Source organism: Pyrus communis, chromosome 9 (genome assembly GCF_041283825.1).
Source record: "Pyrus communis isolate YQ-2024b chromosome 9, ASM4128382v1, whole genome shotgun sequence".
Lineage (NCBI taxonomy): Eukaryota > Viridiplantae > Streptophyta > Magnoliopsida > Rosales > Rosaceae > Pyrus > Pyrus communis.
Window position 1 is genome coordinate 27,152,745 of NC_142573.1, and position 25,058 is coordinate 27,177,802.

At 35.1% G+C, this 25,058-nt stretch overlaps 1 long non-coding RNA gene across 1 annotated transcript; it reads left to right on the forward strand.

The window, feature by feature from the left end:
• The first annotated feature begins 3,429 nt into the window (after positions 1-3,429).
• LOC148694526 (uncharacterized) lies at positions 3,430-5,776 on the forward strand. The gene is made up of 2 exons (XR_015966406.1): positions 3,430-4,131; positions 5,564-5,776. It is a non-coding gene; the product is annotated as an uncharacterized LOC148694526 (long non-coding RNA).
• Positions 5,777-25,058: the final 19,282 nt, after the last annotated feature.

Below are 25,058 nucleotides of genomic sequence, written 5' to 3' on the forward strand. Positions count from 1 at the left end.
TTGATGTATCTAAATGTCTATATTGAAATATAAGATGTACCTAAATATTTGTATCGAAATGTATTATAATAAATTAATGTACCTGAATGTCTATACCGAAATGACTATACTAAAATATATTAAATGAATTAATCTACATAAATGCAGAACTAAAAGGGTATTGAAATATAGTTTACTAAATAACTATAACAAAATAAAATATCAGAATATAATTAAATGTAGAAGAAAAAGAAAAAGAATATAATTATGAGATTACTAAATGTATCAACGGACTAAATTTGATTTTAATTTTACACAAGATTTTAGTTTAAAAGTTATATTTTTTAAGGATTAGAATGCAATTTTGTATTTTAAATATGTTATTGTTGATACTATATGTGACTTGCAGAAACTTATGTATGTGAACCTGAAGTTCGTAGACTTTGATCAAAGATAGTAAGGTTGTGGACCCTAGGGATACCGCTTTAACCAAAGGGTTGACTATCTATCAGCTTTCCCCATAGCATCCTAGCATGTCATAGCCAACATATACAATTCAGATTTGACAGTTGTTCGACTTGATCTCAACTTGACTGGTAAAGCAATAATATAGGTTAAACAAAACAAACAAATTCGCACAAACAACTAAAAAAAACTCATAAAGAGCAAAGGAGTGAAACAAAAGACAGGGAAAAATCAAAAGACGTACCTCCTTATATCTTGTCTCTCCAGATTCCTTTGCCTACAGAACACTGGAGCACAAGCTGTTTGTTTATAAAGCTGAATTGAATATGTATGCCTTTTTCCCCTTTCTAAGTAACACCGAGTCATGGGAAATTGAAATTGTCAGAAAATAAAATCAAGAGGCACAGGAAACAACGAAATTGATAGAACGTAATTTTTTTTTTTTTTTTTTGGGCTTTTGATTTTCGGATTCAACTTTTCAATTTTATAGGTAAAGAAAAGTAAATTAAGCAAAAGAAGGTTGATGTGATGAAGAAACCAAAACCAGACAAGTGTCTGTAATTAGAAGATGGAGCAAATAATGAGATGGGCAATGGCAACAACTTTCTTAGCAGAAGAAGATGAGACAAATAATGCATGAGAGAGATAACGTGGTGTGATAGAGAAATGCAATTAAAAAAGACTAAACTTGAGGACTTATTCTGGTATTTGGTAGGTTAGAACTGGCTATATTAGTTGACGTCAATTAAATTATAACTTAATTTTCATGGCAATTATTGAGGACTCAGTCTCGATATTGTTGGACGTCCTGAGCTTACATGTTCATGATGACAATGGTCGATTAATTGAAAGAAAAGGTAAAAACATGACACTTTTAGGGGCACCATTAGTATCATCTGTAACTTGCAAGGTTATAAGGTTGACACTTGCTTTATGCTAAAATCGCTTTTACAAATACATTTTACCAAACACCTAACGCATGCTAATCTCTCCATTGCCCCATATATGTTCATATTTCAAACACAAAATGTGAAAATTGAAGTAAAATTGAAATGATTATCAACATGATCTTAGAGATTATTTGCGTAAAATTAAGCTTAATCATATTTCATCAATGTGGAGGGCAAGTGCAATTAATTATTAACTCTAAAAAGTAATTTCCTTTGTGCAAGTCCACCTATTTGGAAGAAGGAAGAGCAAGAACAAGGGCGTTACTATTCACAAATATATATATTTTAATGTTTGTTCATCTTATTCCCATATGTCATTATCGCCGTAGATTTTTGTTTAATTTGCAAGTGTTATGAACTTTGTAAGATTTTTGTAGTGTTAACTTTGTAAGTTTTTTAAATTTTCTAATAATTTTTCTAGTTGGTAATTTTTTTTCTATTTTTTAGGGTTGGATTAGTACTAGCCTTTGAAATTTTCAATTTTTAAAATTTGACGCGCAACAAAGCGCCACGTGGTGCAGCCCGAATCCAACGGCTGTTGTTGCCTCAAATTCGAGTCGTTCGGCTCCGTTGGCCCCCCTTTGTCTACTACATTTCCTGGCCCAAGCCCCTGCAATAATTGGCGGGGCAGCTACTTTTCTGCTAATTGCCCCATGATTTTCAAACCGCTGGAATTGATTTCAAAACCCATAGGCAGTTTCACCCAATTCACAGGACAATCCCACCACTGGTGGAGATTCTCTTATAAAGGTAGGGGTGGACGTTGGAACCAAAAATCAAAACCGAAACATGAACTAAATCGGACCACACCAAACAGTTTTGAAACGATTGCATTTTTGAAATTGCACCGCAATGTAGGAAAACGTTTTGGTTTTGGTTTTGACTTTTGAAAACCGCACCGAAGCTCAGACCACACTTCAAATTAAATGTCATTTTTAATTGGTTGTTTGGTAAAGTCCATACATTTAGTATGGACTCAACCACACTAGAATATCATCTTTCTTTAGTCTTCGACAGTCTGCTCAGAGGCAGCTCTCGCCTCTCGGTTTCAATTCTTATCACTCATCAATCTCTCTCTCTCTCTCTCTCTCTCTCTCAAAATTCATCTGATTCATCTGTTTTGGCAATTGATCATTTCAACTTTATAATGTTGTTGATTGCTGATAACGAGCATTTCGTATTTTGGAGATTGCATTTTATTAATTGTGATGTGTAAGTTTATGATCCAAAACCCATTGATGACATTAGTAGAATGCATCAATGCAAGCTCTATAGAATTATTTTGTTGTGGATGGCTGGATGTGAATTTTGAATGCAAGGTGCAAATTGTATAAAACACAAGATGATAAGTATTTTCTTGTAGCAGCTTTGGATTATATTAAATAAACATCTTTGGTTCAAATTCTTGTACATCATAAATATCTTGCTATGGCTTCATCATTGAGTTGGCTTGGAACGTCATCTTCGGATGGGGCCATACGGTCAATTTAGTGTCGGCCAGCACATTACAACCTCGTAACTTGTGTTATTGAGGTCGGAGTGTGTCACTTATGCAACATTAAATCTTGACGTCACATAGATCAAATGATGATAAATGTGCTTAAGTTATAAATCTAATCAAATGGAGCTGCATTTTGTTCATTCTCTGGAGCTGCATTCCCTTCCCCAGACGGAGCCGACTGCATCCACAGAAACCCAACTCCTCAAAGATCCCCAAATGCATCCCTTTCCAGACTTACCTAAGTCCACCCCACTTTATTCTTATTGTGACGACCCGTCCCGAAATAACATTTTCATATGTGTGAAGTGTGTTTAATTACCCTAAATCCTTATTAAAGTTGGATGGAAGAGACGTTTTCGGCCGTTTATGATGATTAAGAATGATTAAGTTTCACTGTGCACACACGGATTGCACAGGAAACCTTACCTTTTCCTTTTTTTCTTTTCCGTGATTTCCTCTCATCTGTCCCTCACTCTCTCTTTTTCCCTCAGCTCCCTCAAACTCACTCAACTCGCATCTCTCCCGTCAAGCTCTCTCTCTCTCCCTCACTCTCAAACACACGGCAACAACACCAATTCTTCAAAACTTCACGGATCGACGAAAATAAAATCACCATCTTCTTCGTTTCGACAATACGAGTCCAACCATACCAATTTCAGGTAAGAACTATAACGTTTTCACGTCGAAAATACGAACTCCGGTTTAGGTACTATTCATCAACTTTTTATTGGTTGATTTTTAGGACTTTTCAAACTTATAGGAAGCTTCTTGAGGTCCTAAGGAGGCTTAGAGTAGTTCGTTGGAAGTGTTTGGACGAAAGAACACGGAGAACGACAAGTTCAAAGTTTGGCCGGAGCTTTCGGGGCTTTTTCTGGTGAATCCACGGCGAGTTACGGGTCGAGGCAGGTATGGATGTGTTCGTCTCGTCAATACCTTCATTTTGATATATAGTACGTCGAAAATGGTTAAGAAATGAAGAAGTTATGACACTTTGAAGTTTACCCAGAAATTCCGGCAAAACACCCACCTCCGGCGAAACCAGTCCGGCGACGCGAGGAAGAAGACGCGCGCGTGGGCAGCGCGTGAACAGGGAGCGTGGGGGCGCGTGAGAGCTCCAAATTGAGTTCTGAAAATTGTCACGTGTTCGTGACGTCGTGTAGATCACCGTGGTGAAAATTATACAGACGAAGAACGTAACCAATCTAGGCGAGGAGGTTACGAACCGGCTACTTATCAGTGAGTGGGCAGTTATTTTTCAGTATATATATACGTATACTTGACGTATTTCCCAGAAAACGTATTTTAAAAGAAATACGATTTAAGTAACTTATCATATGTGCATCATATTTTAATATGTGCATTACCATAATTATGCATACTGTTGCATGGTGCTGAGGAGGCCCAGGTAAGCTACATTTGATATATGTACGACATACATTTGAAATACGTACGAAATACTATTGAAATACATTTGATATACGTATGAAATACCTTTGATATACGTATGAAATACCTTTGAAATACATTTGATATACGTATGAAATACATTTGATATACGTATGAAATACATTTGAAATACATTTGATATACGTACGAAATACATTTGATATACGTATGAAATACGTTTGGAATACGATTGAAATACTATGGAAATACAAATGAAATATGATTGAGATATGATTGGAATATGATTGAGTTATGATTGAAATATGATGAATTATACGATTGTGTTATGATTGAAATATGATTGAGATATAATTGAGATGCGATTGTGACATGATCGAGATATGTTTGTGATATGATTGAGATATAATTGAGATACGATTGAGATATTATACTGATAACGATCATGAGATATGATTGAGATATGAAGAATGATATGATAGAGATGTGATTGAAAGCTCATTTATTTGCACACGTATATTAGTGCTCCCGCCTAGAGATAGAGGCACAGCCTTCACGTGTATGTTCACCTCCCGCACCGCATGCTCGCCTTGGATCCAAGTTAGGTGCACAGCCTGTCGTATAGACCACTTATGTGGGTTCGACTTGTAGGTGACCCGCGATTTATCGCACAGCTTCACGTGATTGTAGCACTAGAGCATACTATGTTATATACGATGATGAATTGTAGACCACGCGAGGTGGTATTGATTGTGTGCAGGTTATACATATATATACATGATGTGATGAGATGATTATGAGCTATATATGCAGCCGAGGGCTGAGTTGATTATGATGAGTTGATTATGAGCTATATATGCAGTCGATGACTGAGTTGATTATGATGAGTTAATTATGAGCTATATATGCAGTCGATGACTGAGTTGATTGAGATGAGATGATTATGAGCTATATATGCAGCCAAGGGCTGAGTTGATTATGATGATAGAGTATGAATTATGTTTATAGCCGAGCGTTGAATTGATTATATGTTATTCCCTCAGATTCACATAGGAATGTTGAGCATTCAGTTATGATATTTGGCATGACATACATTCATATTGTTCAGCATGATTTGATATATATTACGTATATGATTATATACTTTACTTCTGGAAAACTATACTTGTTTTACGGCGAGGGGTTAGTATATTCAAAAGAGAAAAGAAGGTTTTGAATACGTTCGTTTTGCTGACCCACTCAACTTTGTTTTGCGCCCCTCCAGGTTCTAGGTAGCGTATATCGGTGAGTCTCGAGGTGTCCAGCTGAAAGTTCTGACAAACCACCACTCATGTAGGATCATCGTCGAGTGTTGTTAAATATGTACATCTTATGTTTGACTGCACTTAGACTTTGTGCTCTGGTTGTGTAATCACACTTAAACTTTCTTTAGAACCTATCGTATTTGGTTTTAATTAGTCGTACTTTTCTTATAAAATATCGCTTCCGCACAGCGCACATGGCTACGTCACGCTCACGTGACGGCCAGCATGCCTTGACTTCGGTCGGGGTGTGTCAGTTTGGTATCAGAGCTCTAGGTTGCAGTCCTGCATATTTTGTGAAATTCCCTAATTCTTTCTGGTGTTTTCTGTCAGAACTATGCCGCCTCGTAGAAATCCACGAAATTCTTCTGAGCCTGGTTTTTCCGATATCTCTCAATTAGGGGAAGCGATAGCCGATGCCATTCAAGCTTTACTTCGCCCTCCTCCGAAAACTCCTTTAGAGTCAGTGTACAACTTGAAATTACCTACTTTTAGGGGTGATGAAGTACATGAAGGGTCCGAGCGTTGGCTTGAGCATGTAGAGAAAACTTTTCGAGTTATGCAGAGTCAAGGTAATCTTCCTGCTGAAAGGTGGGTTGAGACTACCGCTTGGTTTCTAAACGTCATTATTTCAATAATAAAATGTTTACATATTAGCATAATTAAATTTTATTTCTAAAATATATTCATTTAGTGTTAAAAACGTTGCATTCGATAAATTTATATTCATGGCTAAACTTTATATCAAATATTTATATTTTTAATTTGTGCCCAATTTTAATTTGCAACTCTTTTTTTTTTTAATAATTTTCTTTTTAGTTTTAATTGGACCCATATATTAATTTATTTTTGTGCCCATATTTTTTAAAACTTCATTTGTACTCATTTTTTTTTAATCTTATATTTGTACCCATAATTTATGTATAATGTACCCATTCTTCTTTATAAACTTACCACTTTGTTATATGTAAAATGTGCCAAATTTTTTTGTGAAATTTTATATTTAAAATGTACCAAGTTTTAACACTATGGATACATTCTTTTGCCATTTGTTATTTTGTATTTTTACATTGTTTTTATCCATTTATTCAATCAATTTTATTGAAATTTTTGTATTGCAGCCGTTTGTAATAGTAATAAATGAAGGATTTTAAATCTGAGATTTATATGCCATATATATATATACACTCACACATACATACACATGAATTATGCGATTATAAATATCATAAAGTGTCAAATAATTAATGTCAAACATATAGAAATATTACAGATTAATAGTAATTTCATGAGGCGTACCAAGTTAAGGGACTTTGATAAAAATTTGAATACAAATAAGGTTTTAGACAAAGAGTGTCAGTGTCTAGGAATTGGATCCAAGTCTCCCTTAATTCAATTTCCAATTCATATTTTGTTTTGTTTTAATATTCAATGTGTATAATATTCATTGTCTCCTATCAAATATTTGAATTTATTAATATACATATTTGAATTTATTAATTTTGTTTAACTTGCTCCAATTATATCCTTATAACCTACCCAAATGAGAAAACATTAAAAAAAAAAAAAGGACATAAGAAACATGTAAATACATAAGTGTACCAAAAATATTTTTAAAATTAATGAATTGATGTACCTAAATCATGGATGGAGCCAATGAAGGCTCACTAGGGGTAGATGCTCGTACTCAAGTAATTCGTTGGTTAAGCTGCATACTGCAATTATATATATCCATATGTTATTTTTGAAGAAAATATATGTGCCTAATATCAAGCATACCATACTATTTCTACTCTATATCAAATATAATATGAGCAAAAGTGCTCTTGTTCTGTCATTCAAACCAAAAAACCCCTCATCCGCCTGTCATGTATTAATATTTTTCTCATCAATTTGCCACTTTCAACTAGTACTAAATTTTTTATAACATTGCAATTGTGATACATCGTCATATGAAATCATCTCCAATATCATATTTGGTATAAGTCATACTATAATAAGGTCTTCTTAGTTGTTTTTCAAGTTGCCCCCACTAGAAGAAATCTAGTTTCGCCCCTGACCAAAATGTATGTACCGAAATATATTATAATGAATTAATGTACCTAAATGTTTGTACGAAAATGTTTGTGCTAAATGATATTATATTGAATTAATGTACTTAAATGCCTCCATCGAAATGCACATACCAAAATGTATTAATATACCTAAATGAATAGCATGAAGTGTATTGGGATATTATATAAATGAAATTAGTTTACCTATGTCTGTAACAAAATAAAATATCATAATATTATTTGTGGAACCCCAAGATGTTATTGGGATATTATTCCTTGTTCTTATAATGGAGTGGCACTCGGCCTTGCCAAGTTAAGTTTACGTAATTGTTCTGATGTAGTTTGGTTTGAGGAACCCCCATATGTTGTTTGGGAAGTTCTCAACCAAGATATGTTACTCCCTTGAGTTTATGAATAAAAGCTATCGTATTCTATTAAAAAAAGAATATAATTAAATGTAGTTAATATTAACATTAGGAAAACAAAACATGAAAATGTAATTATGAGGTTATTAAATGTATTAAGGGACTAAATTAGATTTTAATCTTAAGCTAGAATTTAGTTTAAAAGTCAAATTTTTCAAGAACTATAACGCAGTATTCTGTTTTAAATATGTTATTGTTGGTGCTTTGTGTGACTTGCATAAACTTACATTTGTGAACCTGAAGTTCGTCGGCTTTAGCTGAAAGATTTTAGGGTTCCAAGGGGTTGACTTTCCCATCAGCGTTCATCGTAGCACCCTATCAATATCATATCCAATGTATACGACTTAGACTTGACAGTTGTTCGACTTGAATCTCAACCTGACATTTTTTTTTTTTTTGGTAAAGGAATCTCAACATGACTGGCAAAGCAACAGTTTGGGTTAAACAAAACGGGCAAATCCGCACAGACAGCTAAAAAACCCATAAAGAGCAGAGGAATGGAATAAAAATGAGGAAAAATCAAAAGACGTACCATATACCTTATCTCTCTATATTCCGTTGCTTACATAACCCCGAAGCACAATCGGCTGGTAAATGAAGCTGAACATAATATGTATACCTTTTTTTTTTTTCTTTTCAAGTAAAACCGAGCGACAAGAAGTTGAAATTGGCAGAAAATGAAATCAGGAAACACAGGAAAGCAACGAAATGGACTTTTCACTTTTAGAAGTAAAGCAAAGTAGATTAAGCTAAAGAAGGTTGCTGTGATGAAGAAATTAAAACGAGACAGGTGTGTGTAATTAGAAGATGAAGCAAATAAAGAAAAAGGGATGGGAAGAAAAGCGCTCGTAGCAGAAGAAGATGAGATAATGAATGCATGAGAGAGAACGTGGTAGGATGGAGAAGCCCAACGTTTGTATGCAATTAAAAAAGAGTAAGGTAAGAAAATGGCTGTATTAGTTGACGTATTGAGAAATGTGACAAAGAACGTGGTACGATAGAGAAGCCCAATGTAGTATGCAATTGAAAAAGACTAAATGAGGACTTATTCTGGCAGGCATTTCCTACTTCCTAGGTAAGAAAATGGCTGTATTAGTAGGCGTATTGAGAAATGTGAGAGAGAACGTGGTATCATAGAGACGCCCAACGTGGGGAGGGAATTTTCAAACCATGAAACCCGGAAATCTGTATAAAAATTCTGATTCCATCTCTCAAATCATGAAAGGGTCATGGCTCCTAAGTTACAAAAACTCCAGTAAAAACTCATGAACCAAACTCACTAACTCATAATCCACAAAATATACAATTATTCACAAATTTCCGATGGAAAATTTTTGAGGAAAAAAAAGGTGTAGGGAGAAACCCACAGAAAAATTAATAATTTTGGAAAAGAGAGAGAGACAAATTCAAATTGTAGATTTACCTCGGACTTTTTTCAGTTTCAAAATTCAGATCTTGGGTTGTTTCTTTGGTTTAAAGATTCAAATCCTGGGTTTGCCCAGTATAGTTCGATGGATATTTGAAAATCGACAACCACGGTTACCAATTCTTAGTGTGAGAGAGGAGAGCTGAAAATTTTGAAGAGAAGAGAGTGAGGCTTTTACAATGCTTCTGGTTTCATCGGGAATATGGAAGGGTGAAGAACAGCAAGTGGAGAGAAATATAATTTTAAATTACTATCTTCTTAATTTATATTAACAGTGGGACTCAAGGAGCACTATCAATTACGGTCAGATACACGTGCTGGGCAAGTCCGGCTGGACTCCCATTTGGGGCAAGTCCGGTTAGCATTCTCCTTGACCTAAAGTCTACGGACTTCAACTTCACAAACTGAAGTAATAAGGTATAAGTTACGTTAATCAATACTTAGGTAATAATTCAATCATCAACAATCATATAATATAGTTTATAAAATATGATTTTAATAGATAGTTTCCCTAACGATATGGTACCTTAACACAAGGTGAGTGTTCTTCATGAAGAAAACCTCACAATAAGACCGAAGCTTCCTAAATGGTTCTTTTTCCCAACTTTGCAGTACTAAAATTTAGCACCTCAGTTTTACTATATCTCCAAAAATTGTTTACCAATAACAACAACAAAGCAGTTTCCCATTAAGTAGAGTCAGCTGTATGAATCCTAAAACGTCATTCCGCTTGGTTAGCAGTTTCCCATTAAGTAGGGTCGGCTGTATGAATCCTAAAACGTCATTCTGCTTGGTTATGTAACACGTCTTCCGTTAGATCCAAATACTCTTAAGTCTTTTCTTAGAGTCTCTTTCAAAGTCTTCCTCTAACCCTTTGGCCCTAAACTTCTGTCCTGTAATCGCACCTTCTAAATGGAGCGTCAATAGGCTTTCATTACACATGTCCAAACCACCGTCACCGATTTTCTCTCGTCTTTCCTTCAATTTTGGCTACTCCTATTTTACCTCAGATATCCTCATTCCTAATCTTATCATTTCTTGTGTGCCCACACATTGTACAAAGCATTCTCATATCGGTTACATCCATTTTATGTACATGTTGATGCTTCATTGCCCAACATTCCATGCCATAAAACATTGTTGGCCTTATTACCGTCCTATAAAATTGTTTACCAAAAAGAAAAATGATGTCCGACATAGGCTCAAACAAATTAGACTCTTAAAAGGATATTGTCGATGGACTTAGATTCTTTAATTGGCCACAATAGTACACGCTTAACTCATTCAAGTACGGAAAAACTGGATCATCAGCTAGAGGGGAGTTCTCATTCCCTAGATGCATCAGCTCCGGCATTTCACAGAGCCACAAAGTCTTTACATGTGGATGTGAAATATATTGCAGAAATATACCAACTATTTATATGATCAAATATAACAAATCAAATGTATAATCACTATCAAACTTATGAAAATTAAATTAGGAAAAATGAATAAGAATATCTGGCCTGTGAACCAAAGAGAGGCGCGATGTCACTGCCTTAAAGCCGTAGAAACCTCCCTACGTCCAGGTTATGGCGATGCCTACAACTCCAAGATACAACCCAAAGCCTCACAGGAAGTCTGATTTGATATGCACGCCAACGGCAAACGAGATTGCCAAGTAGTGATCAATTGCCCAAGAATTAAAAAGTAGGAATGTCAATTGATTGACAGAAATGTGAGAATTGAGGGAGACAGAAAAGTTTTTGGCATATTATGTTTTCTGTCTACGGTTTCTTTTTTAAAGAACTTCTCATACCCTTTTAGAAAAGGATTATGACTCTTCAAATAAAACACAACTCTTAAATATTAGAAATAAATAAAATAAAATAATAATAAGTTTTGAATCTTAAAAATAAAATATAATTAAAATAACCAACAATCCCCCACAAGATTAAAAACTCTATGAAGAATAAAATAGGCACAATTGAAGAAACGGAAGTTTCGGCAATTTTGTATACCATGCAATGGGTGTAGGTGTCTTTTGGACTTGAACCTACACTTAGTGTTCATAGTTGTCATCTGAAGGAATCGTAGTGAACTAAGTCTTGAACTAGATTCCTCTACTTCAGATTACAACATTTGACACACATAGTATTGATCAAAGACTTGGCGTGGGTTAGCGCTATTTATGGCCATGCGGTTAATCTTGATTCTCATGAGTATTTTTACAGAACAACCCAATTCTCACAGTCGCGGCCTCACGACTACTTTCACTTAGGTGAGTCCTCCAAGAGTACATGTGACATGTACTCAGAGGGAGATTGCCTGCCTTGGAACTCATTCAGGACAATGTCCTTCCTTAACATCACATATCATCAGCACAAATGTCATAGGGATAAGCAGGGGATTTTATTTCAAATCTCCTATTTTAGAGTGCTGGAATATTGGTCACACAATAGGATTGTTTCTACCCATTGAACCTTCTTCATGGGATCTCCAATCATAAAGGTTGGTTTCTTCCCTAGGTGACTTCCTTATGGGTTTAAGCCCATTCCCCTCAACAAATCTAGGACTCCATTCCTAGATAGACCTTTGGTCAATTGATCAACATTATTCTTTTCGAACTTCACATAGTCCTGATAAGCTCATATTTATATATATTTTACATCAAATTCACTTGTTTTTCTTAGTTAGTTACTTATATTTTTGAGCTATTTATTTTGTTTTTGTGTTTTGTAGGATTTGTCAATTAAGCAAAGAAAAGAAAAATAGCACAAGTGGGATTTTAAGTAACAAATTCGTCAGAACTGCCTGTGCAGATCAGCTGACTTTGGAAGCAAGTTGCGAACAGCTTAGAATCAATTGGAGAATGAGCCTTATATGCTTGGAAAGCTACGGATGTCTATTTTCTGGAGCATTTCACGGATTGCTAATATCATTTTTCTAGAAGAAGTTATGGTTGTTTTAACACTAAAAGGTTCCCAAAAGGCTGAGCAGTTTGTAACTAACAAGAAAGCATAGAAGGTAATAAATCCAATAAATCTAGCAGCCAAAACTGATGCAGCCAAAAACAAACCAGCTGACACCTATTCAAATATCAGAGGAAATGGAATCAAAGATGAGGATTAAGAGGGAGTAATTGGCATAAAGGCTACCCAATGAGTTACAATTGTTTTATCATTTCCTCTCACTTATTGTCATCCCTAAATGGCTATTAGTGGGTGAGTTAAGGAGAAGAAAATGATGCAGCAAGAATTGGACACAACCAAATTTTGCCCTTTTTTTTCAAAGCTTCACCTACATGTAATCCTAACATATCTCGAATCAAAAAAAAAAAAAAAAAACTCTCACTCCCACATTCTCTAGCACTCTCTTCCTCTCTCCTTCTATTTCAAAAACAAAATTAAAAAAAAATTCTCACACACTTTGTGTGTGCCCATATACTAGTAAATTTTTAATAAAATATTGAAAGTGTGTCTAGTATTCATATATACTAGATAAAAGTACAGTTTAAAAAAGAATTGGAATTTTGATAAGAAAAACGAATTGAAATTAAAATTGAAAAGGGGAAAAGTAGGGAATGGAAGAGAAAAAGTGTAGGAGTAAAACTATGGTTATTTGCAAGTGGCTCTTTACCACAGTGGTGGAAAGGCATTGACTGTTGAGTCCTTGCATGATGGCGTGAGTTCAAATTTCGTTGGTGGCTAATCTAACAAAATCTATCGTTTGACAAAAAAAGAAAAAACTATGATTATTTGTGGTGAAGAAAAAAAAAAACTTGTTTGTGTGAATTACTTTAATGCCTATATATATTTTTTCTAATCTAATATCAATTATGTACACTAGGGTATATTAGTAATTTTATTAATTTTTGGTTGACAAATAAAATTATATTAATATGCAGCGTAGAGACATATATAATGAAAAGTAATGATTTTGTCTTTGGTAGTAATGTTTTTGTAATGTATAAGATAGCGGCGGTATCAGTGGACATGGTGGTTGCAACAAGAGTTTGAAGTGCAAACAAAATTTTCAAAAGAAAATAACATTTCCCAAATGAAATTAAAATTTTGGACAATTTAATTTTTAGAGTGCAAATGATAATTTTCTAAATGAAATTATACAAGGAAATAAAGTACATACCGGAGCTCCGGATCGACTGCAACTCTTTTCGTTTTGTTTATGCTTTCTAATAAGCTTTCTTTTGGAGACTGCATAGAAAAAGCAAAAGGAATGTCAAATTATTTCAAGATCATCAATGTAAGTACGATTTACAAGTCCATCGCAATTTTCCTAACAGTGCAGATGAACTTTTGATTGATTTTAAGAGAAATAATAATTAAATTATATGGAGCGCCACGTGAAAAGGGTATGATTAATACGGATGGGTTCAAAAAATCGAAAAAAATCGAGAACCAAACCGAACCGAAATTGAAAAAATCGAACCAAACAAAAAAATCGAATCGAACCGAAATGTTGTAAAAAATGACGTCGTTTTATATGTAATACTAGAAACGGCATGTCGTTCTGAAGGTTTGTATTCGTATTGGTCGATGATGTTCTTCAGTTTGAAACCCTAAAGCTAAACACCGATCCCTCAATCCTCATTCCTTTAGAGCAACTCCATCGGGACTTCTAGTTCGATGGACCGGCGACTTTTGCAACCTCATAGCCAGAGCTACAAGATCCAGGCCATGAGGCCGTGTGGATGAGGGGGGGCCCGAGTGAGAGGTCCAGCTCGAATCGGTGGCTCGAGAGCCCGAGGGCCAGGTGACGCTAGGTTGACGTCAGGGCGACGTTAGCCACAATATAAAATATTAATAAAAAATGTAAAAAATTAATTAAAAATTGTAAAAAAATTAAAAAAAAATGTAAAACCCAGCAAGCTTCGAACTCAACGGCTCTCGTCGAAGTTCGTCGCCGAGGCTGATGATACACCCACATACAAATGGCAGAGACTAAACCTAAGGGTTTCAACTCAAAACACATAAAAAAACCAGAGAATAACTTAAGCAATTGAAGTAGGGCAATAACCTCACCTGGGTTTGAGCAATGGAAACTTGAAGCTCTCGGCTTCAATGGTGGATCACCCAAATGGTTCTCTGATGATGCATGCAAAGATATATTCAAGTTCCTCTTATCCACGGGATTGAGATTTCAGAGTTTGTTAGTTTAATTTGCTTCGGTTTCGAAGAAGAGGAAGGATGAGAGCTCTCGGAGCTGTAGAAAGAGAATGAGAGTGTTGAGAGATTAGAGAGAGAGAGAGGTTTCAAAAATGAGGGGGAAGGGTTGCGTCGGTAGAGAGAGAGCTAGAGAGATGTGGGAATCGACTAACACTGGAAATAATTTGAATAAAAAATCCGAAAAGAAATTAAATTTAAAAAAAATGATTTAATTTTTTCTATAAATATGTTATCATTATCTTCCAACTTACACCATAATTTTATATTTTTTTAAATACTTTGGGTTGTAATTTCTTATTTAATGATACGTGGTACAACGAGACCGATTAAAAATCCTATCCGAAATAATTAGACGTGGAAATTATTTTTCTTCTTTCTTTCAGAGAGATTTTTTAGTGTAACCAGTATATAGAATGGTACACCACGTGTTACTATACAAATTATGGGATATATGTGCTAATTAATAACTTAAAAAATATAATTTCCCATCACTTATATAAAAACACGTGATGTACTACTCGTGTTCCGATCACAATAAAAATTTCTGCTCTGTTTGAAGTGTTATTTCTCCTTTCACAGTTCCACATAATAATTATGTACATCTGGAGCTCCAATTATCGTACTCTTCTTCCAGCTACACTTTCTGTACAGAACAGGCCAAAACAATAAAATAAAAAATAAAAAATAAAAAAAAATAAAAAAAAAGAAGAAAAGAGATTGGAACCAAAGAAGGAAAAAAAAAAACCCAAATTGCAAAGAAACTGATTGCCTTTTTCATACAGGAGTAGGGATTTCATTTTTCAATACCGGAATATTAGATGATTGAGCCAACCAAATCTTCAATCGCACAAATCCAGCAATATCTTTCAAAAAGTGAGGAGGAATATTTCCAGAAATTTTCATTCAGATTTTGCAGAGAGGAGAGAGCAGCATGAGAAGGAGAGCAAAGGAATATTTCTAATTAAAATTATCAAGTGACCAATAGAACACTTCCCATGAATATTATATGGAAAATCTAATGACGCACCAACCCTTGAATTAACAGTTAACATAGAATGAAATCAAAGACGGAAACGGAAGGACATACCTTATTTTTTTGTTTAGCTTGAGCAAGTAAGAACATGCTGCAAGTAAACAAGTAAGAACGGAGGCGGGTGCGTAACTCTTTATTTTCTTCTAACAAGCTGCAATTAAAATCAGAGAACATAAAAACGCAAGTGTGAAAAGAATTATGGAGCAGGAATACAGGAAATCTGAAGGCGTAAGTAACCTTTCATGGTCTTGGAATAACAGTTGAAAACATCAGACAAACACATGCAGGCAGAAGGAGCTGTTATCTTTCTTTGCGGTAGCTTCAAGCTTGGCTTGGAAATGTCAAGTCAAGCAATGGTCTAAATAGTCCATTTGTTTAAGTCAAGCAAATTAGAAAGCAATGCTCTGAATAATTGAAGGAAAATACTAGTGGCGCAACGCGCGTTCAATTTTGTAAAAGACAAAGACTATTTTTGGAATTTGATACGAATAGAGGAATGTACTGATTTAGTAACTGAATTATTATCAAAGTAAATATTAGGTCCTTAAACTATGTTTTTAGAAAAATTAGTCCTTAAACTAATTAAAATTTGCTAATTACATCCTAATATTATGTGGAAAACTAATGAAAATGACTTCAAATATTTACATTTTAATAAAAAACTATATACTAACTTTATTTAATAATAAGGACAAAATAATAAATAAATAAATAAAATATAAAAAACACCACTTGCGCTGGGCACGTGTACCACCCCCCCCCCCCCCCAACTTGCGTTGGTCATTAATGAACTGATATCAAAATTCCCACTGACCAATGAAGTAAAACTCCATTATGCTTTGACAAGGGATCAACAATATTAAAATCCAAACTTCATCTATAAAAAAATTAAAATGTAAACAAAATAACTAACATTTGGCTGTTAATGGAATTTAATTAAGTTTGTGTTTTAAGTAGTAATGATGGCAAAAAGGCTACTTAGCTTCACAATTACTTGTTTAAGGCTAAATAGCGAAAATGGTCCCTGAAATTTGCATAACTCATCATTTTGGTCCTTGAGATTTCAAATCAATAGAAGTGGTCCTTGAGATTGTCCACCATCCATCATTTTGGTCCTTCCGTTAATGTCCTGGAGCTTTTGGCCGGAAGTTTGGGCAATTTTCAAAGCTTCATAACTCAATCGTTTCTTAACCAAATTCGACCCATAATATATCAAAATGAAGATAGAAAAGTGTAGAATAAGATTATATCTATTTGGAAGCCCGATGGTTTCCAGAGATGGCCGGAAAAGAGCCTCAAAGTTGACTGGTCCGAGGGAAAACTGGAAAACTCGCCGAGACTGTGTAAACTTTAAACATTTATAACTTCTTCAATACTCAATGAAATCAAGTGATTTGAAAACTAAAATCATACTTGTCAATGAAACGAAGAGAACGGTATATTTTTCAATGGATAAATCGCCGTGGTTTGGCCGAAAAATGGCTCGAAAGTGGCTAACTCGGGACCAAGACAGCCACTTTCGAGATGGTTTTCGGCCAAACCAAGGTGGGTTAGCCATCTAAAAAGGTACCATTCTCTTCTTCTCGACGAGAAGTATGATTTTTGTTTTTGAATCACTTGATTTCGTTGAGTATTGAAGAAGTTATGAACGTTTAAACTTTATCCAATTTCCAGCGAGTTTTCCAGTTTTCCCTCGGACCAGTCAAATTTGAGGCTATTTTCCGGCCATCTCCGGCAACCATTGGGCTTCCAAATATGTATAATCTTATTCTACACTTTCCTATCTTCATTTTGATATATTATGGGTCGAATTTGGTTAAGAAACGATTGAGTTACGAAGCTTTGAAAATTGCCCAAACTTCCGGCCAAGAGCTCCGAAACACTTAACGGAGTTTTTAACGGAAGAACCAAAATGATGGATGGTGGACAATCTCAGGGACCACTTCTATTGATTTGAAATCTCAGGGACCAAAATGATGAGTTATGCAAATCTGAGGGACCAAAATGATGATTCTTAGCCACATAAATTCAATGTTACTTCCTAAGCTGAATCTAGTGAGGTTCGGAAGATATGCCCAAACACATGCCCAGACACAGTTTGAATACTATAAACTTATTTTTAAAAACATACACTACGAAATGTCTCAAATCCCTTTGAATTCCTCAATCTTTTAAAACTCTTTAAAATCAATACCTAATTTCATACACCTTGATAGCTATAAACTTCTTTAAAATCTTAATTAAATATATCCATATCTTTAAGAATTTAAAAAAAAAAAAAAAATCTTAAAATCCTGACATAATACCAAATACTGAAGAATCTAAGGGGGTGTAGTCAAATGAGGATTTGATAGGATTTTAATAGATTTTGAAATCATGGTGTAGTCATTTAGAATTTTAAAAGATTTTGAAATCATGTTGTAGTCAAATTAGGATTTAATAGGATTTTAGAAAACACATCCAAATTCACGGGTAATCCAATATGATTTTAAAAAATACATCCAAATCTAAATGTAGTGAGAATGTTAAGGATTTACTAGGATTTTACTGTACGAGGGATTTTGAAGGATTTAAGAATGAGTGGTATAAATACCAAATGTCATAAACAATCTAACCTTTCCCCTCTAATTCGTGTTCACGCCAACCATAGAAATAGAACCTGCCAACCCCTTCAACTTCCTCTATACCTTCCTCATATTCAGAACATATCTCAGTGTCCTCTTCAATTTCAACCTTCTTCATCCTCATCCATCCTGGATTTACCCCTCATCTTTGTCCTTCACTCCAACGCAAGAAAGTGCCTTCAACTTTCTGCGAGTTGGGTTTTTCTAATTTCGTATCCGGAACCTGTAATTTCCTTTCTTCGATTCAATTTCTTGTTTTCGGAAACTGGGTAGCTGTAAGTTTCTCCTTGTGAATTGGGTTTTTCGAAAAAGTTGGATAATTTGCATTCCTTTGTTTAATTGTTATTTACTCGTTTTAGCTTCCATGGAAGTGAAGTTTCCTTTTTTTTTTTTATCTTCCCCTGAAGTAGATTCCTTGTTTGTTTGAACTCATGAATCTGTTCTTCAGAATTTGTACAACATTGATTGTGGGTCTGTTTCGATGCCTTGTAGAACTTGATACTTTCGACAATTTTCGATTGTATTATTTATCATCCAAAATAAGGATACTATGGCCTATAGAGTGTAGATAATGGAATGATTCAATGGCTATGAATTTTGTTCAAGTTTTTCACTTACCTGGGATTTTCCATGGGCAAGAATTTTGTTCAGAGTGAAGGAAGATTTGAAGAGAGATATCCTAGCAGCCTTTGCGTTGGAGGGTGGTGTGTGGCCAATTGTTCAGATTACGAATTTCCGATATGTTTATGTGAGGTACCAACTCCTCTGTGTAAACATCTTCTGCCTGTTGGACAGTGCCTTTTTGACATGGGTCGAGCAGCGAAGGGATGCCGCTTGGAAGCAGCGGTTCATACACACGCGCGCGCACATATATATATATATATATATATATATATATATATATAAACTTTGGATGCTGTTCCTATTTATTAACGTTATTTGATTGAAATCTTGTTGGTTTTCGATTTTTTATTGAAGTCCCTGAAATTAATGCAAATAATGCATTTCTATGCAGGTTATTATAATTATTAAATTAAAATTTGATATTTGTAGTTATATATATTAATGAGATTTTAAATAAAATCCATAATTTGTTGAAAATATTAAAAAAAAATATACTTAAATAAAACACATGATTTGTCATTACTTATATTAATGACATTTTACATACAAAAAATTGGTAATTTTTATATGATACATTTTACATAGAAAAACTTGGTACGTTTTATACAAAAAAAAGTGATACATTTTATATAATGGGTACATTTCATATAAAAAAATAACAATGCGTACGTTTTACACAAAAGAGATGGTACTTACAAAAAACAAAAAAAAACAAAAAAAAACAAAAAAAGGTACATTTTACATATAACAAAGTGGTACATTTTTAAAGACAAATGGGTTAATAAATTATGGGTACAAATAAAAGGTCAAAAAAATATGAGTGAAAATGAAAGTTTGAAAAATATGGACACAAAAAGAAATTAATATATGGGTACAAACTAAAATTGAATAAAAAAATTGGCACAATTTAAAAAAAAGGGTTGCAAATTTAAATGGGTACAAACTAAAAATAAAAATATATGATACAAAATTTAGCCATAAATATAAATATATCAAATGTAATGTTTCTAACACTGTCACATCCCGGCCCGGGGCGGATCACTTCCCGAGCCCGCTCCACCACCGTAGCACGATATTGTCCGCTTTGGGCTTACCATTCCCTCACGGTTTTGTTTTTGGGAACTCACGAGCAACTTCCCAGTGGGTCACCCATCATGGGATTGCTCTAGCCCCCTTCTCGCTTAACTTCGGAGTTCCTACGGAACCCGAAGCCAGTGAGCTCCCAAAAGACCTCGTGCTAGGTAAGGATGAGAATATACATTTAAGGATCACTCCCCTGGGCGATATGGGATGTCACAATCCACCCCCCTTAGGGGTCGACGTCCTCGTCGGCACACCACGACCAGGGTTAGGCTCTGATACCAAAGTGTCACATCCCGGCCCGGGCGGGACTACTTCCCGGGCCAGCTCCACCACCGTAGCACAATATTGTCCGCTTTGGGCTTACCATTCCCTCACGGTTTTGTTTTTGGGAACTCACGAGCAACTTTCCAGTGGGTCACCCATTATGGGATTGCTCTAGCCCCCTTCTCGCTTAACTTCGGAGTTCCTACGGAACCCGAAGCCAGTGAGCTCCCAAAAGGCCTCGTGCTAGGTAAGGATGAGAATATACATTTAATGATCACTCCCCTGGGCGATGTGGGATGTCACAAACACTAAATGAGTAATTTAGAAATAAAATTTAATTACCTTGATATGTAAAATATTTTATTATTGAAATAATTAATGATGTTTATTAAAACCAAGGGACCTTGATTAAAAATTGAAAAGAAATAAGGTTTCAATCAATGAAGTTGAAAAAAGATGGATGAGAACCTAATTTTTCCTATATATAAGGGATAAAGATTTTGACAAATATTTTTACACTTCTTTACAACCTTTAGACCTTGTAACATTCAACGGTCTTGATTAAGAGTTATGTAGAGAATTTTAAACATTAAATGAGGTATAAATTTATAATTAAGAAATTAATAAAAGTTAAAACTAAGAAAAGAATAAAAATAATCCTGTAAACATAAGGAAGAAGCGAAAATGGCTGTCTTGGATGAAAATGCAGACGCACGACCATCCGAATTGCTTCGTCCAACCCCAACACCTCGAATTCCTATCACTCACGCTGTCAAAGTTAGTATCGTTCAATTGATCGATACAAAATTCCAATATAAAAGCAGATCATTCTCCATAGGGGTGAGGTAGGCTAGGTCTACAACATCGGGACGAACAAAGAGAGGAGATTGATTGATGTGGCTAGGAAAATTGCCAACACTTCTCTTTGAACCCAGATGCACATATTAAGTTTGTGCAAGATAGGCTTTACATGATAAGAGATATTTCATAGATTACGAGAAGCTGAAAGCCTTGGGATGGTCCCAACAGACGTCGGGAGGATGGATTGAAAAAGACATTGGACTGGTACGTGAAGAATCCCGACTGGTGGGGGGATGTTTCTGGAACACTAGTTGCTCTCCCAAGGAAAAACTAACAAGGTTTTGAAGAACTAAATTTAATCATCCTGCATATTACTATATAGGATTTTATTTTGCTTACCTAATGAAGATTTAAGAGACTAATAAGTAATAACTTGATTTGTTGTAAAGGGCATTAGAATTCCGTATCAATCCAAGGCATGGAGTTGCATACCTCATCGGCAAAGAGGAAGATGGAGGCTACGATTTAATGGAGTTCACGCTTATAGGGTTTCTTCCCTTTAAATTTTATATTTATAAATTTCCTTATAGATTTTATGTTTTTTTAGTTTTATTTTATTTTTAATATTAGTTAAAATCTACATAAGCATCCATGTCATTTAATGAATAAATAAGGACTCTTGGATGTCATATAATCTAAAGGCTTAAAAAGAGTGTAAAAGTATTTGTCAAAATATTTGTTTCTTGATCCTATCCTATATATAGACAGACCTTTTATGCAAAGCAATCCCCATTTTTTGAAAAAAATGGGGATTAGGTGTGAGGCTCACATTGGCTGTCCTTCTACGAAACAGATGTTTTTGATCATCAAACAACAAAAACTAAATAGATGATGAATGACTTTTGGAAAACAATTTTTATAATAAAAAAACTTGCTTGGTATTGAGCTTAGAAACATGCAAACATGTATAATTCGCTTTGAATTTCACTGAGACATTTTAACAAACACCTTATCTGCACACTTTGAGCCCTGAAGAAAACGAAATAAAGAACAATTCGCTTGTTGAAGACTGCCAAGGCTCATTGAAAACGTGTCTAGTGCCCATATCTAAAATGTAAAAAAGTAGTAAATTTGTGTTTGGTAGTAAAGTTTTGTAATATAAATTTTAAGATAGTAATATGGTGTTTGCGGCTAGAATGGTGTTGGTAGCAAGGTGGTTGAGGTGGTGGTAGAGGGTTGTTAGTACCATTATTGGTGAGATCTGCACATTGGGTGGCGGCAAGAGTAGGGTGGTGAGGGGAAAATAATGGTAGGTGACGATGGTGATGCTAGCGCAGGAGGTGGAGCTTGTGGTGGCTATGATAGCAGGGTGACGGCGATAGAGATAGTGGTGATGGTGGCGTGGGTGGTGGGAGATAGTGGTGACTGGCATTTCCATATCTCCATGGTGTCGTAGATTATTCAATCTTCCCGTAAAGAAAAAGAAATGCATGAATACCTTTTCATTGAAAAGAAAATACTTTAGGGAGTTTTAACGAAAAGCCCGCAGTACTGTTCACTTTAACGAAAAACCACATTTTTACACTAAAAAGTCAATCCTGGCATTATTCACTTTACCCTTTATTTTGTCCTTATCGTTAAAACTCAAAGTTTTCAAGCTCTTTTCATTAGTTTTCCTAATACTTTACAGCAGTCTCAAGATTCTCCTTCCACCCCTTCTCTTCGGTTTCCTTGTGTATTGTAATACTTTCACTCTTACCATCAAATATGAATGCCCTCAGTTTAAGACAATCTTCTAGATGCAACAGCTTCAAAGACGGAAGTTCAATAAATATAACTTCCTGAGCAGAATCTAGCAGGAGATATTGCAGTTGTAGATGTTTTAGCTTGCAAAACCTATTATCCGTATTTACGTCACCATCTTCTTTGTTTGCTACAATCTCTTCCATTTTCTGACATTTGGATACCTCAAGATGTTTGAGTTGTCAAGACATCTAGCCATGGAACAAGAATCTAAAACCATCAAGGTTGTTAAGTTGGGCATCAGAACCTGTATATAATGCACCATGTATGTGTAAATAGGAAGAATGACAATTTTCATGGTTATTAATTAATTGTATATATTCCAAATATATAGACAAAAAAAGATAAGTAGACATAAAGTAAAGGTGTAATATGAAACAACTAGTAACCCATTGCTAGTATGTTTTTCGTTCTTTGGTTAACAGAGAAAAACTGTCTGGAAAAAAAAAAAAAAAATGATCCCAATATTTCTGTGTATCGAATCAAAAACATCAATGTTTTAGAAGAAGTCCATTTTGTTGGAAGAAATTCGTTTCCATGAATAGAACAAACATACCCCCTTCATGAAAAGTTTCGTAAGCCCCCCAGTTTCATTCTCCATAACGATTTCTTCGGCTTTTGTATATGTTGTTAGTTGCTTTTGAGTCCTTGCAGTTACAACAGAGGTGTTGCTGTTGGAGGAGAAACCAATAAACTTTGGTAGATTCCACAACGTCAGACATCGTAATTTTCAAAACTAACAAGGTTATAAAGAGACAGTGACTCCAAATTTGGAAAGATATAGCCAACAATCACCAACATAGATGGTGTATCTTTCCAACTTATCCGAGAACAAGTTGTTCGGAAGAAGGTTAACATCTGGAACATGTATGTTTAATGCAGTTAGCTGAGACAAGTGCTTCAACATCAGGATCATTATTTCTTCCCTCTATCAGACCTTCCACCCTCCCATTGGTCAATGCTGTTTATTCCCAATCTCAAGTCTTCTAGTCTTCTCAAGCTTGATGAAACATTAGGTGGAATCAGTACAATCTCAGAGCAACCACTCAAATCTAACCGTAGACGAGTCAGTTGCCCTGTTTCATCATGCAACTCTTTGAGCTCTTTCATCTCTCCGCGATTCTTCTTTGCAAAGTCAAGCTGAAAATCTTTTTGGGTATGCATCTCAGAGCGTAAAACTTTTTGCTCTCTAGATGTCAAAAGTAAATTACAAGTCGGTGCCCGGCAAAGTCCCACAAGTTCCAAATGAATTCTTCCCAAAGCATCATCTAAAATAACAAGTGTTCTTGTCTTTTATCCTGTCCCTTAAACAATTTGCCCTTACGGCCATACTCTGAGATTCATCAATGTGCATACCGAACTTTTCGGCAATTTGTTTCTGAATTTTTTCCAGGTCTTCTTTTTCCTTGACATTCAGTATTACAACCACATCATCATATAACTTATCTCGTGCAGCTTGTTTGAAAACTTGTTTGGCATCAAAGTAGAGGACAAATGAAGCATGAGTTCTTCACGTGACTCCTTAGGTTTGAAGGTTGCTTTTGTAGTGAATTAGGTATCCCACTTGATGTCCAACTGGAACAACTGTGTACTCAATTATTTTCCGATGACCTTGGGAATAATTGAAGGTAAGAATCTCGATGCCACTTTCAGTTAGTAATATATTTGTTGAACATAAGCGAAGCCAAAAACATGGAAAAGATCCAGAAATTTATGCAACAAAATAAAATGAAAAATGGAAAGACAAGAATAAAATGTGATTGAAATTGAATAATGAAACAAAAGACATACCTTAGCTCGTGAGAGTGAGACGAACAGCAAAGGAGAAGTGAGAATGTAACTCGTGATGCTCAATATTCATCTCATTTCTGCACCCCGAGTCCAATGTGAGATAACTTGCATAAGAAACCTTTGTCAAGCTCTCAAAATTACTCCTCCCCTCCATTGTAGAAAGATGGTGATGGTCAAGACTAAACAAGAGAAGTTGTGCCTGTGAATTTTGGTTCTTTTCTGAAATAATTTTTTTTGAGGGAGGTGATAGAGATTGTACGGTCAAACAAACTCATTAAGGTATGGATGACGAGGATTTGATGAGGAGGCAAGAAAGTGGCTATCAAAATTGAAACATGAGTGGTGTATTTTTTTGGAAATTATAC